Source organism: Salmo trutta, chromosome 13 (assembly GCF_901001165.1).
Source record: "Salmo trutta chromosome 13, fSalTru1.1, whole genome shotgun sequence".
NCBI classification, from domain to species: domain Eukaryota; kingdom Metazoa; phylum Chordata; class Actinopteri; order Salmoniformes; family Salmonidae; genus Salmo; species Salmo trutta.
In genome coordinates, this window is record NC_042969.1 from 60080635 (window position 1) to 60095975 (window position 15341).

The 15341-nt window shown below is 42.1% G+C and overlaps 1 pseudogene; it reads right to left on the reverse strand.

Moving 5' to 3' along the window:
- Positions 1-14188, reverse strand: part of LOC115206794 (intraflagellar transport protein 80 homolog) — an 89702-nt pseudogene extending 75514 nt beyond the window's left edge.
- Between the last annotated feature and the right edge of the window lie 1153 nt (positions 14189-15341).

Genomic DNA, 15341 nt, shown 5'->3' on the forward strand with positions numbered 1-15341 from the left:
ACAAATTACGAAAATTATGAAAACTGAAACTTGTTTAAGGCCATTTCACAGTTGCATCTCCTCCTCAAACAGCAAAATATATAATAAAGTAATTCTGTCAGTAGAAGATCCACTAGTTAGTTGCCTCTGGTTTCATCAGAGCATTGATTAGCTATCACACAGTTTACCTCGAGGCAGTCCTTATCAAATAGGGAGAAGAGCTTGGTATGCCTTACAAACACAGAGACACTGCAGTAGCTGGAGGAGATTGCATTTCTAATTTCTACACCACAGCAGTGTCATATTTACTCTGAGGGTTCACTTCGTACAGCCTGTAGGAATGGGATTTAGCATGCAAAGCTTGCTTCAATCCTGCAGACCTGGCTGTGTGTCACAGCAAGACAGCTGAGCATTAAGAGAAACCTGCCTAAACTCTGTGTGTGTGTGTGTGTGTGTGTGTGTGTGTGTGTGTGTGTGTGTGTGTGTGTGTGTGTGTGTGTGTGTGTGTGTGTGTGAGAGAGAGAGAGGCAGGCAGGCTGACATTTAACCCTGCTCCAGGTGCTTGCGGTTTCTCACAAATGCCAAGAGGTCACATGATTGCGGGCTGACAATGAGACGGCTGAGACGAGTTCTCTCTGCTCCCCCTCCTCCCCCTATCCACCCCCTCCTCTCCTCCCTCTCTCTTTCTCCCCCTCTCCCACACAAATGGGACACGGTTACATCATCGCACTCAAGACTCACAACAATGGCCCCCAGCTGTACCTGTGACTCCTGCAGTGTGTGTATGTGTGTGTGTGTGTGTGTGTGTGTGTGTGTGTGTGTGTGTGTGTGTGTGTGTGTGTGTGTGTGTGTGTGTGTGTGTGTGTGTATGTGTCTGTGTGTATGTATGTATGTGTGTGTGCACGTGTGTGTCTGCATAAGGGGGAGCAGCACCTGCACAGATGCATCTGCAGTGTGGATGAGGTGTCTACACCTGTTAGGAGACACCACCAGTTCCTCCATGCGCTCTACAGATCTGTACGTGCAACAGCGGCTGTGTTGTGCAGCTCACTCCCTCTCAAGCCTATCCAGTCAATGCCATGGTTCACAATCACAACAGCACAGACAGACACATTAAACAGAGGACTGAGGGAGAAATAGAGCACGTTCATTAAGCACAATGCATCCACATCAACGCCGAAATGTTGAGAACACTGAAGATATTTCAAATGGCACAATGAATCAATTAATAAGAGACCCATCTGTATGTGAGTACTGGATAGAGAGATTTATCATTAAGAGTCGTTTTTATAGATTTTAATAAAACTCCACTCCAATAAACCTTTAAAACTTTATGGTGCTTTTAATAAAAAATGGAACTGGAGGATTGGCTGCATTTTCAACTGTATCCAGCAGCATTACACCCTAATAGTCCAACACACACACACACACACACACACACACACACACACACACACACACACACACACACACACACACACACACACACACACCTCTCTGCCAGATTGTCATCTTAAATAATCTGGCTGGACTAAATCCCTGTTAATACAAAGGCCATCTTTCAGATCATCGCACCGGCATAGTTTACAGCAGTTTCAAACACACTCAGACACGCACTGTACGCACACACACACAAATCCCGACTGTGGAAGTAAATGTGAAAGTCAAAAAATTGTAAGAACATGAGGCATATCCTGTAGTGCTTCAAACTGTATTAGTCTATCAATATGTACGGTGACGACATTATCTAGGTTACTATATAACCTCTGTTCTCAGAGCTGTCTAATGGCAGCGCATCATGCTCCACTTAGCGTCAACCAAAAGCTCAGTTTAAGCAGAGAAACGTTCGTGTCATGGCACAGAGGGAAGGGCTCCCTGAATATACATCAACAGTATTGTACCCCTCTGTGACAAGCCTTTTCCCTTTTCATCAGATCCCTTTCTCTCTCTCTCTCTTTCATCCAGTGAGGTGCCCTCAAAAGCAGAAGAGGCCTTAATGAACACTGCGGTCTGTGTGTGAGAATATAATTGGAGGCTGTGTGTTGCCTTATGTTTACAAAATGTCCACCAGTGCAGTCTCTCTCTCTGTAACTCACGTGGCTGTGTTCATGGGTTTGACCTCATTACAACTGTCCCAGGCCCGGCCCAAGCCACAGCAGCAGCAGGTCCTCTGACTGGGCACACCAGAGTGTGAGAGAACTACCGACGGCTTGAGAAAACACAAGGGTGACACACTCAGCCCCTATGATTAATACTGTGCATCCTCATTCACACATGGATAGTGAAATAACATCCTAGTTCCAAATTGAGGTTTCAAAATGAGTTCAGTGATTCATTCAATAAGTACAGTGATTAATTCAGTGAAAGCCAATATCAATATACATGTTGTGTGTAAAAGCACATTCAGTACTTGGACTGGTTCTGTTAGAGAGTAACAGAACCACCTGTAGGTGACTTTACAGACAGGGACGTGGCTGAGTACAGCAATGGTACAGTACAAGACCTGACATGTTAGTGCTAACCACACAGCACCAGCAGGGGTCCACATGCTTCCCATCCAAAACAGTTTGTGCATATATTATGATGACATTTTGGGACATTTAAGTTCGATTTGGTCTTCAGCACGGGTTTTTTCGACTGTTCGTGCACAAAACATTTTTTCCTTGAGCCAAGCCGAAGTCGGTAGACGAAGTCTATGCCCCGTTGATTGGTCAACAGTAGGGATTCTTCAATTAAGTATTTGTTGTCATTCGTTTTCATGCACATTTTTTCACTTGAGAAATACTGCAACAAACATCTTTGTTAGATGTAAAATTGCGCGACTAAAATGTCCTTGGAATATACATTAAAATAATTACAGATTTCTTGAGTTATCGTGGGATTAATTCGGACTATTTTGAGGAAGCGTATACTAGCTATGGCATATGAAGAAGGATAAACAGAACTATTGCCGCAAAGGTCTTTTGAGGGAGTATGCGAGCACACTTGTTCAGTTCAGCTAGGCGCCAGCCGAACCGAAGCATGCTGACAACACCGGGCTGGAAGATTAGCATACACACACACACATGCTCACATACACCTCTTCACACAGAGAGAGTGCAATGCTGGCTCTACACTGTAGAGCAACTGCACCACAAAAACTACAGGGCCCCATTCTGACAAAACAGGAAATTGTTAAAAGGGACAATATTGGTGGCTGCATTTGTTTCAAAACAAAGTGTGGCTATGCACTACGAGTCTGCTGCACTCCAAATTTGTTTTGAAATACAGTCATTTCTGAGCTTGAAAGGATAGTTTGGATGTTTGAAAGGATGTTTGAAAGGATAGTTTGAAACTTTTTTTCCTAGTAATCTTACCTGGCCAAGGTGGACCTCAGCATGCCACTCTTAGACCAGAACTTGACGTGCCAGTCCTCCCCAGCTGAGGAAGCAACATCAACAATCTAAGTTACAACCTACGGCAATTATAACAAACTTGTTACTGAACAGCGTATTACATTTTAGTGTTTTTGTTGTGTGTGTTGTGTGTTTATTACCCTGTGTATCCCTCACCTGTGATGAGTGCGGTCCCGTCGTTGTTCTCCCGGCTAATACAGCTCCTTTGTGGGCCTCTGCACTCTTCTCAATACGGCCCGTCTTAGAGGCCAGGCGGAACTTACCTACAGACGGACAACAGAACCAACAGTTAGAAGACAGGTACAGTCCATTAGATATAAAGGAAATATACTGTCTAAACTGTCTCTCCATTTCTAAATCTCACTTGAGAGGCAACAAACAGTCAAAAGGCACGATAAAAAGCATATGGCATGATGTGAGGAGAGTTAATAAATACAAAAGACCAAGAACATAGGCACTCGGCCTCACACATAAACAAACTGAGATAAACATACAGAATTGTAACCCATGGAGTCAGGTTCCAATACATACTGCCTTTTGCTCCACTGTCCTGGTAGGTAGCAACCTCCCAAAGACACGTTTCTTACACAAAACGGAAGAATGAAAGCAAAGTCTCTCTGCTGCTTAAATTAAACAGTTTCCTATCTGCTAGAGACGGGGAGCGATCAGGCATGGAGACAGTTATCAAAGACACTAGCCTACCATATACTTTGTGGCGGTGTGTATTAAAAAATACAGAGTGTTCTATGTAATTTCTGGTTGCCTAAAACTGCAAATCAGCATGATGCTGCTCTCTCCCGTTTCTATATTTGGATGTCCTAACAAATGTGAATGTCGCCGACCCAGAAAAACAGGTAGTGTGTATACGACCATGCTGTATTAAAAGGACGCTTAGAATTAAAATAGCCTTTTAAAAATGTCAATTCTATTAAAGACCCGACTGTTAAACACCACATTCAAACTGCTCCCAGCATTTGCTCTGTCTGTCAGTGCTATGAACCAAACCCATTTTTGACATATCGACTCAGACAGAGGCCCACGCACCAAATGAGGTTGGAGAAAGCCACAAAAGTTACTATAGATTTTCCCCACCCACCAAAGCTATACATCTGTGGTTTCTATTTAACCATTTCATAGCCATGTGAAGTTTCACTGACATTAAAAACAGAAACCAGAAAAATATGCCGTTACAAGCTGCAGTGGACTATTTTGCCAATCCACCCCAACATTTTGAGGTTGCTGTGCATTAGGATATAGGACTAGTACACTAAAAACATATACACTGCCTCTCCATAGAGGAGACCGATGACTTGCTCTAAAAATTAGTCGATTGTGACAATATTACCTATATGATGACTATAATCATTCTGTACCAGAAAGACAGACATTTTCATGACTACATGGTCTGCCAGGGAAAATTGTTGCTTCAGTTTGTGGGTGTGTTTATGCAACCCTACACTGCCATTAACATTGTGACCACACGTCGCCTGCCATCGCCGCACATCTCCACTCTGTGTGTTTAGAGCTGATATAGACAGAGCCCTCTGCTATGAATCAGGTTTGAGGACTTAGCGAGGTAACATTTGTCATCTCTGAGTTTAACTTGGGATAACCGGTACCACGAAGGTGGCTCACCATTTAGCCAGGTACATTTCTATGACAATGAATCGTTCAGAACTAACCTGATCCGGGCAGGCTAACTCAGGGCTAACTCCATTTATCCTGAATTAAGTGTCTGAGCCATGAGTTGAGGACCAATGAAATCAGATACCATCCCTCTCGCAAAGATTGTGTCATCATCCTCTTCATCTGAGGAAGACGGCAGATCAAATATTTTATTAAAATGTTTTTTGCGTGTAAAAAAACAGTAATGCTAAAATATATATCGCATTACACATTTAGTAAACAGCATTTGCTTTTCAAACTGTACGTTTTTCACGTGATTGAAAGAAGGCAAACCGACAGCCGCAACCAACCATAGACATACAGTATAATCCATAGATGGCAGTTCCCATTCAAGTCAAGACAGGCAGCCATTGTTAGTGTACCCATGAGTTTAACAGTCAAATTGCCAGGGTTAGAGACTTCAAAACCCTTCTATGGATTATAAATACAGTGCCTTCACAAAGTATTCAGACCCTTTTACTTTTTCCACATTTTGTTACGTTACAGCCTTATTCTAAAATTGATTAAATAAAACTATTTCCTCATCAATCTATACACAATACCCAATAATGACAAAGCGAAAACATGTTTTTAGAAATGTTAGCAAAATGTTTTTAAACAAAAAAAACAGAAATACCTTAAATACATAAGTATTCAGACCCTTTGCTATGAGATTTGAAATTGAGCTCAGGCACATCCTGTTTCCAGTGATCATCCTTGAGATGTTTCTACAAATTGATTTAGTCCACCTGTGGTAAATTCAATTGATTGGATATGATTTGGAAAGGCACACATCTGTCTATATAAAGGTCCCACGGTTGACAGTGCATGTCAGAGCAAAAACCGAGCAATGAGGTCGAAGGAATTGTCCGTAGAACTCCGAGACAGGATTGTGTCGAGGCACAGATCTGGGGACTCTTCCTAGAGCTGGCCACCACGCCAAACTGAGCAATCGGGGGAAAAGGGACTTGTCAGTAAGGTGACCAAGAAGCCGATGGTCACTCTGGCAGAGCTCTAGAGTTCCTCTGTGGAGATGGGAGAACCTTCCCGAAGGTCAACCATCTCTGCAGCACTCCACCAATCAGGACTTTATGCTAGGGTGGCCAGACGGAACCTGCTCCTCAGTAAAAGGCACATGACAGCCCACTTGTAGTTTGCCAAAAAGCACCTAAAGACTCTGACCATGAGAAACAAGATTCTCTGGTCTGATAAAACCAAGACTGAACTCTTTGGCCTGAATGCCAAGCGTCACTGGCACCATCCTTACGGTGAAGCAAGTTGGTGGCAGCATCATGCTGTGGGATGTTTTTCAGCGGCAGGGACTGGGAGACTAGTCAGGATCGAGGCAAAGATGAACGGAGCAAAGTACAGAGAGACCCTTGATGAAAACCTGCTCCAGAGTGCTCAGAACCTCAGACGAAGGTTCCAAGACAATGCAGGAGTGGCTTCGGTACAAGTCTCTGAATGTCCTTGAGTGGCCCAGCCAGAGCCTGGACTTGAACCCGATCGAACATCTCTGGGGAGACCTGAAAATAGCTGTGCAGCAACGCTCTCCATCCAACCTGACAGAGCTTAAGAGGATCTGCAGAGAAGAATGGGAGAAACTCCCCAAATACAGGTGTGCCAAGCTTATAGCATCATATCCAATAAGACTCAAGGCTGTAATCGCTGCCAAAGGTGCTTCAACAAAGTACTGAGTAAAGGGTCTGAATACTTTTGTAAAGTTGTGGCCAAAAGTTTTGAGAATGACACAAATATTAATTTTCACAAAGTTTGCTGCTTCAGTGTCTTTAGATATTTTTGTCAGATGTTACTATGGAATACTGAAGTATAATTACAAGCATTTCATAAGTGTCAAAGGCTTTTATTGACAATTACATGAAGTTGATGCAAAGAGTCAATATTTGCAGTGTTGATCCTTCTTTTTCAAGACCTCTGCAATCCGCCCTGGCATGCTGTCAATTAACTTCTGGGCCACATCCTGACTGATGGCAGCCCATTCTTGCATAATCAATGTTGGAGATTGTCAGAATTTGTGGGTTTTTGTTTGTTCACCCGCCTCTTGAGGATTGACCACAAGTTCTCAATGGGATTAAGGTCTGGGGAGTTTCCTGGCCATGGACCCAAAATATCGATGTTTTGTTCCCCGAGCCACTTAGTTATCACTTTTGCCTTATGGCAAGGTGCTCCATCATGCTGGAAAAGGCATTGTTCATCACCAAACTGTTCCTGGATGGTTGGGAAAAGTTGCTCTCGGAGGATGTGTTGGTACCATTCTTTATTCATGGCTGTGTTCTTAAGCAAAATTGTGAGTGGGCCCACACTCTTGGCTGAGAAGCAACCCCACACATGAATGGTCTCAGGATGCTTTACTGTTGGCATGACACAGGACTGATGGTAGCGCTCACCTTGTCTTCTCCAGACAAGCTTTTTTCCGGGTGCCCCAAACAATCGGAAAGGGGATTCATCAGAGAAAATGACTTTACCCCAGCCCTCAGCAGTCCAATCCCTGTACCTTTTGCAGAATATCAGTCTGTCCCTGATGATTTTCCTGGAGAGAAGTGGCTTCTTTGCTGCCCTTCTTGACACCAGGCCATCCTCCAAAGTCTTCGCCTCACTGTGCGTGCAGATGCACTCACACCTGCCTGCTGCCATTCCTGAGCAAGCTCTGTATTGGTGGTGCCCCGATCCCGCAGCTGAATCAACTTTAAGAGACGATCCTGGCGCTTGCTGGACTTTCTTGGGCGCCCCAAAGCCTTCTTCACAACAATTGAACCGCTCTCCCTGAAGTTCTTGATGATCCGATAAATGGTTGATTTAGGTGCAATCTTACTGGCAGCAATATCCTTGCCTGTGAAGCCCTTTTTGTGCAAAGCAATGATGACAGCACATGTTTCCTTGCAGGTAACCATGGTTGACAGAGGAAGAACAATGATTCCAAGCACCACCCTCCTTTTGAAGCTTCCAGTCTGTTATTCGAACTCAATCAGCATGACAGAGTGATCTCCAGCCTTGTCCTCGTCAACACTCACACCTGTGTTAACGAGAGAATCACTGACATGATGTCAGCTGGTCCTTTTGTGGCAGGGCTGAAATGCAATGGAAATGTTTTTGGGGGATCCAGTTCATTTGCATGGCAAAGAGGGACTTTGCAATTAATTGCAATTCATCTGATCACTCTTCATAACATTCTGGAGTATATGCAAATTGGCATCATACAAACTGAGGCAGCAGACTTTGTGAAAATTAATACGTGTGTCATTCTCAAAAATTTTGGCCACAACTAAATATAATATTTCAGTTTTAAATGTAAAATATTAGCAAACATTTCTAAAAAACAGTTTTTGCTTTGTCATTATGGGGTATTGTGTGTAGATTGATTAAATCGTTTTCCCCCGCAATTTCAGAATAAGACTGTAACCTAACAAAATGTGGAAAGTCAAGGGGTCTGAATACTTTCCAAAGGCACTGTATATGGCCACAACACAACAAGCTGTTCCACAGATAGAAGGATGGATAGGATTCAGAAAAAGGTGCTTGTGCATTGATAAGCACACCAAAGCCGACATTAACGATAAGTAATAAAATAAAGATGGCACTACGAAAAAGCTACAGTGGGGGAGAAAAGTATTTGATCCCCTGCTGATTTTGTACGTTTGCCCACATACAAAGAAATGATCAGTCTATAATTTTAATGGTAGGTTTATTTGAACAGTGAGAGACAGAATAACAACAAAAAAATCCAGAAAAACGCATGACAAAAATTTTATAAAATGATTTCCATTTTAATGAGGGAAATAGGTTTTTGACCCCTCTGCAAAACATGACTTAGTACTTGGTGGCAAAACCCTTGTTGGCAATCACAGAGGTCAGACGTTTCTTGTAGTTGGCCACCAGGTTTGCACACATCTCAGGAGGGATTTTGTCCCACTCCTCTTTGCAGATCTTCTCCAAGTCATTAAGGTTTCGAGGCTGACGTTTGGCAACTCGAACCTTCAGCTCCCTCCACAGATTTTCTATGGGATTAAGGTCTGGAGACTGGCTAGGCCACTCCAGGACCTTAATGTGCTTCTTCTTGAGCCACTCCTTTGTTGCCTTGGCCGTGTGTTTTGGGCCATTGTCATGCTGGAATACCCATCCACGACCCATTTTCAATGCCCTGGCTGAGGGAAGGATAATGTTTCCACCTCCATATTTGACAGTGGAGATGGTGTTCTTGGGGTCATAGGCAGCATTCCTCTTCCTCCATACACGGCGAGTTGAGTTGATGCCAAAGAGCTCCCTTTTGGTCTCATCTGACCACAACACTTTCACCAGTTGTCCTCTGAATCATTCAGATGTTCATTGGCAAACTTCAGACGGGCATGTATATGTATTCTTGAGCAGGGGGACCTTGCGGGCGCTGCAGGATTTCAGTCCTTCACGGCATAGTGTTTTACCAATTGTTTTGTTGGTGACAATGGTCCCAGCTGCCTTGAGATCATTGACAAGATCCTCCCGTGTAGTTCTGGGCTGATTCCTCACCGTTCTCATGATCATTGCAACCCCACGAGGTGAGATCTTGCATGGAGCCCCAGGCCGAGGGATATTGACAGTTCTTTTGTGTTTCTTCCATTTGCGAATAATCACACCAAGTGTTGTCACCTTCTCACCAGGCTGCTTGGCGATGGTCTTGTAGCCCATTCCAGCCTTGTGTAGGTCTACAATCTTGTCCCTGACATCCTTGGAGAGCTCTTTGGTCTTTTCCATGGTGGAGAGTTTGGAATCTGATTGATTGATTGCTTCTGTGGACAGGTGTCTTTTTTACAGGTAACAAGCTGCAGTTAGGAGCACTCCCTTTAAGAGTGTGCTCCTAACCTCAGCTCGTTACCTGTATAAAAGACACCTGGGAGCCAGAAATCTTTCTGATTGAGAGGGGGTCAAATACTTATTTCCCTCATTAAAATGCTAATCAATTTATAACATTTTTGACAAGTCAGCGGAAGGCGGACGAGCAATATCCACCGTCGTAGTACGGCTGAAGCCTGTCCTGGAATGTGCAACTAACTGAAGATGGCTAGCTTTATAAAAGCCTGAGTAGATCTAACTTGCTTCGTAGTATACCACTAAACACCTGGACACACAAAGAGCTTGTGAGCTTGTCAACCAGAGACATTTCACACAAACCATGCAGTTATGTACCTTGGGACTCATATCCTCTTTCACCTACCAAATTCAATGTCAATCTGTCTTGTTGTATGTGAGAAGGTATCATTGTTTTAAATTTCAACATTTATTTTCTATGTTAACGGTGCACTTTAAGATAGCACTTTAAGGTTATCAAAGTCTCTTACGAGAAAATCATTATTGGACCCTTCTGTGACTTGCCGTCAGTACTGGTGAGCACAAAGATCTCGGCCTGGGCCTGCTTCTGGCCTCCCACCGTCTTGGGGAACCAGTGCAGGTCAATAGGGAAGAGGTCCTCCAGCACCTTCACCACCAGGCTGATCTCACTGGTCAGCAGGTTCTATCTTTGGATCTGGTGATCCTCACTGCAGGAGTACAATTCGTTTGCAGTGGTCGAGCCCACACAGCTCACATGCTCTTTGTGTGTCCAGGTGATAAGGAGGACAATGGTAAGGTGGAAATAGATCAGTGGTTGCTGCAAAATATCTCATCTTAATTACTTGAACCAGGTGTATTCGAGTTAAACTGGTACAAACGTTTTCACACCCTGTAGACTAACTCTTCGGGTCCAGGGTTGGTGGCCGCAGTAGACAAACACAGTGGTTGTTTTCAGCCGAATTAATAAACACAGATCCTGTATTCACCTTTCTTTGTATTGAGGTAGGTGAGATCGACACACAGATGTGATCACAAATAGCACATAGAAAATCTTTTCACCTCCATATAGGTTGCAAAAAGCATGCCTTTATAGTAAAAAGATTCCAGTCAGACTTGGGTTCAAACACTATTTGAAATCTAGTCTTCATCTGTGCTTGATATAGCTTAGTGGGCTTAATGAACCATTAGAATAGTCCCAAACCTGCCCATCTGGCACTCCGGGCAGGGTAGAGCAAACACAAAAAATATTTCAAAGTCTTCAAATAGTATTTGAACCCAGGTCTGGTGGTGCAAGATGTACTTAATATCATATGTCTCAGGCGGCCCCAGCTTTGGTCCATGGTGTTAGAGCAACGGGTATTAACCACCTGGACCAGAGCTAAGGAGGCCTAGTATGTTATTAGAGGCACAACTTCATAATAGATTTTTAATTCATGATTGCTGACTGTACATATTTTTTTAAACAGAAAAGACCAACAATCAAGTCAAAGCACTGTTGTAGTATCTTTCTATCATTCACACAATTGAAAAGGATATGTTCTGGTTCCTTGAGTAATGATGTCTTTAATCTCTAATGTGAAAGAAGTATTCCGGAAAATAGGTACTTGAAAACCCTTCTGTTTACAGTGGGTGCCATCGATCATTCAAATTGGACATAATAGTGACAGTAGCTACAAAACAGACTATTAGCTTGTTATACAATTAGCAAAGAGAGTAGCAAAATAGCTAGCTATTCATAGCTAACGATACTCGGTTTGCAAGTATCACTTGCTGATCTTGGTCTGGTCAAAAATAAAATTCCGTTGTCTAGCTAGCTAAGTTAAGCCTGCATATAGCTAGCAATAACATTAGTGTATAGCAAATAATAAGTAGCGGATAGTTACTGACTAACCGTAGCTGCTACGCTAGCTACAGTAAGTACCTATCTAGTCAAACAAGCGTTAGTCGTTGCTACGGGACATGCATTTAAGCTAACGCGTGGTGAGTTTTCTTCACTGTTGTCACACTTGCTAACAGACAACTAAGCATGTCCAGTTGCCATAGTAGCTCCACCGTTAATAGTTCATGCATATAAGGTGATATATATTCCTCAATAATTATACTTATCGACAAATAGACTGATCTCTATACAAGCTAGCTCTGTTCTGGAACGTACCCAGAGATACTCCTTTTCCAACATCGCGTGACGTACCTCGACTTTGTGAATAACTATCGCGAGAGTTCCTTGTCAACAAACTTGGAAAGAGAACCTCTGTTTTTTTTAAATAAAAATATAGGACAAAACACACATCATGACAACACAACACTACATAAAGAGACCTAAGACAACAACATAGCATGGCAGCAACATGACAACACAGCACAACATGGCAGCAGAAAACAGGGTACAAATATTATTGGGCACAGACAACAGCACAAAGGGCAAGAAGGTAGAGACAACATTATCAAGAGGAACAACCCTGGTCATCCCTACTACCTCTGATCTGGCAGACTCACTAAATACAAATGCTTCGTTTGTAAATTATGTCTAGGTGTTGGTGTCCCCCTGGCTATCAATAAATTAAAAAACTAGAAAATGGTGCTGTCTGGTTTGCTTAATATAAGGAATTTGACATTATTTATACTTTTACATGTACTTTCGATACTTAAGTATATTTAAAACCGAATACTTTCAGACTTTTACTCAAGTAGTATTTTACTGGATGACTTTTACTTGAGTCATTTTCTACTAAGGTATGTTTACTTTTACTCAAGTGGCTATAATCAACTTGGGACTCTTAACTCTCTTATGCATTCTCTCTAGAAAATAATGTAACTTTATGGAAGGCTAGTGCCACTCCACTAGTGCGTCGTGGCACACTCCTTCCAACTTGAGCATTATTTTCCAGAGAACACATAGCCCGTAGTTGATTATCCCTTACATATTTTCGACTATTCAACCAATACAATCCAAATACAAAATAATAAATTGATCCGTACTGTAAACAACACCCTTCCGTCGTCTCTAGGTAACAGTGCCCGTACTTCACGGGGCGCGTTCTATTTTAAAAAATGTTATGAAAATATCCCAAATCATTACCAAAATATAATTTATATTCATTATAATGTTAACTTGAATGCAAAAAAATATATACGTTTATGTTCATGGTTGCCTGGCATCGGCCTTCTTTTTGAATTTTTTTTTTTTTATACCAATGTCGAGGTTCCATGGTGCCTTGCATCACTTTGTAACGAATTTTGGTTCGACAACAGAGTTTAGGCGCCATTTACAAGTGAGTTTGCAGCAAGCTAACGATTTGAGATGACACAGGGTTGACTTTTACGCACTTTATTGATTTTTTTAGCTTTGGGATATCGAGAAATCGTTTTCAGTTGGCTTTGAAAAGAGAGTAATACACAGGGAATTCTTACAACAAAATAACTTCGTCCGCAAGGTAAAACTGACATTTTATCTGAACACGAAAGAGCTAGTTAACGTTAGCTAAAAGAAAACTCGCTAGCTAACTATCAAACACTAGCTATCTAGCAAGCAAGTTTGTGGGCACCTTTCGTCGGTTATATGTGGTTCTTGAGCTAGGTAAAGTAAACTAGCTAACGTTAACTTCGAATGATCAGACGACAGCTCACATTTAGCTACATCCCATTTGTCTATCGGCAACACAAACTAACTAAAATTGCCTAGTAACATTAGCTATCTACCTTGGCGAACCAGTGTTAAGTTAACTTAACTTGTAAGCAAAGTACCGGTTTCCCCTATTCATCTGTGCTCTAGTTGTGTTCGCTAGCCAGGTAGCGTACTTTAGCTAACGTTATCTAAATTTGTTCGTGGCTAACAGATGACGTGAGAATAGTGCCTAACAAAGCACAATGTGGCCTACCTGACTAACGTTAGCTAGCTAATTACCAGACATTAGTCTACTCTACAGCAACTAGATAGTGTAAATGGCAATTTCCACGTGTTCTCAGTTTAGGAAAATTATTAACGTTAGTTTAACTAGATTACAAGACGACAACTGAAGCGTAACACTAACGTTACTGTTACCTAAAAAAACAAGACCAGTGAAATCTTCTATACACAAGTGACATTTTTATTCGCTCAGTAACGTTAACGTTAGTGATATAGCTATTTAGTTAGCCATATTGTAGCTACATTATCTTAGATTATTCCATTGATTAGAACTCTCGATCTGTAAAATAAACATTACACGTTCAACTGTTGCTGGTCAATTTGGACTACTGAGTGCAGCCTACATGGCACTAATGATAACGTGACTCTGATTGGCTACTTCAGTGCTATGACTTTATTTTGCACATTTACCTCCCATCTTTTTCTAGTTCTCGGTAGCAGTTGATTTACTTTTGAGCTCAGTTTGGCGTTACTGACAGCCTGTAACGTCACAATTTTTGTCCGTCTTTTAGTTACACGCACTTGACGGAAAACGTATCAGTTAATTTCTTGATAATTGAGTGAAAATCGATGCATGTTGTCAGCTTATGTTAGACAAAATCACGCTATTTGACAAGGGGAGATTTAAGTTAGACGGCTAATTAAGTTTTGTTAAATTGCAATTTCGTGTCAAGTATTTTCTATTATTTTGGGTTATGGTTACATCTCTGAATATCGCTTATATACACCTATGGTACAGTTAAAACGAAACATATTTAGCAAAGAAACTAAAACAAAACACTTTTAGATCTGTGGTCTTATCAGACAGCACAGACTGGCAACTTATTTTCAGCTTTATAATTGACTGGGGAACCGATTTATGACCCGAGGTGAAGTTAACTCTTTGGATAAAATGCCCGTTGGTGATGGGAGATGACGGAGGGGGGTAACGGGGTGCTTCACGTTGACTATCAATTGTGAAGAAATTATTGACAAGCGAAAGCACCTCATGGATTTTACTTTTACGCCTGTGATTGAATGATATCTTTTAGATTCTAAATCATGACAGCCAAAACGTCGAAAAGTACAACTACGTCCAAGCCTAGAGGGAAAGGATCGCAGCCTCGGGATGACTCCGAAGACGAGTTGGACGTACCCCATAAAGAAGCGAACTCCAATGGCCAAGAGGCTCCGCCGACAAATGGTAAGTAACAAAGGGTGTTTTGGTGTCTGCATCTAAATAAGTTGCGCGTCTACTCAATGGCAACGTGTTTTGTTGAATGTAAGTGCGTGATGGTTGAGTCCAACTGGCACAGTTGTGGTAGTTGTTGTCTTGATTCATAACACGTAGCTTGCTGGCTAGTTTTTCAAACGTGAGCAAGGCATTAATAAATGTCTCTTGTGATTTTTGAGATGATTATAATGGTGGCGTGTGCGCGTTTGTCTCCAGCCTGCGCAACTAGCAAGGTAATTTATGTTTGGATATGAATGCGTTTTAAACGATTCGATCATCTAGAAGGATGGTTATGATTTTCTATCTTAAGATTTATTTAACGTTGGTCAACGGTTTGTCAAGATAACTTCGTCTGAAA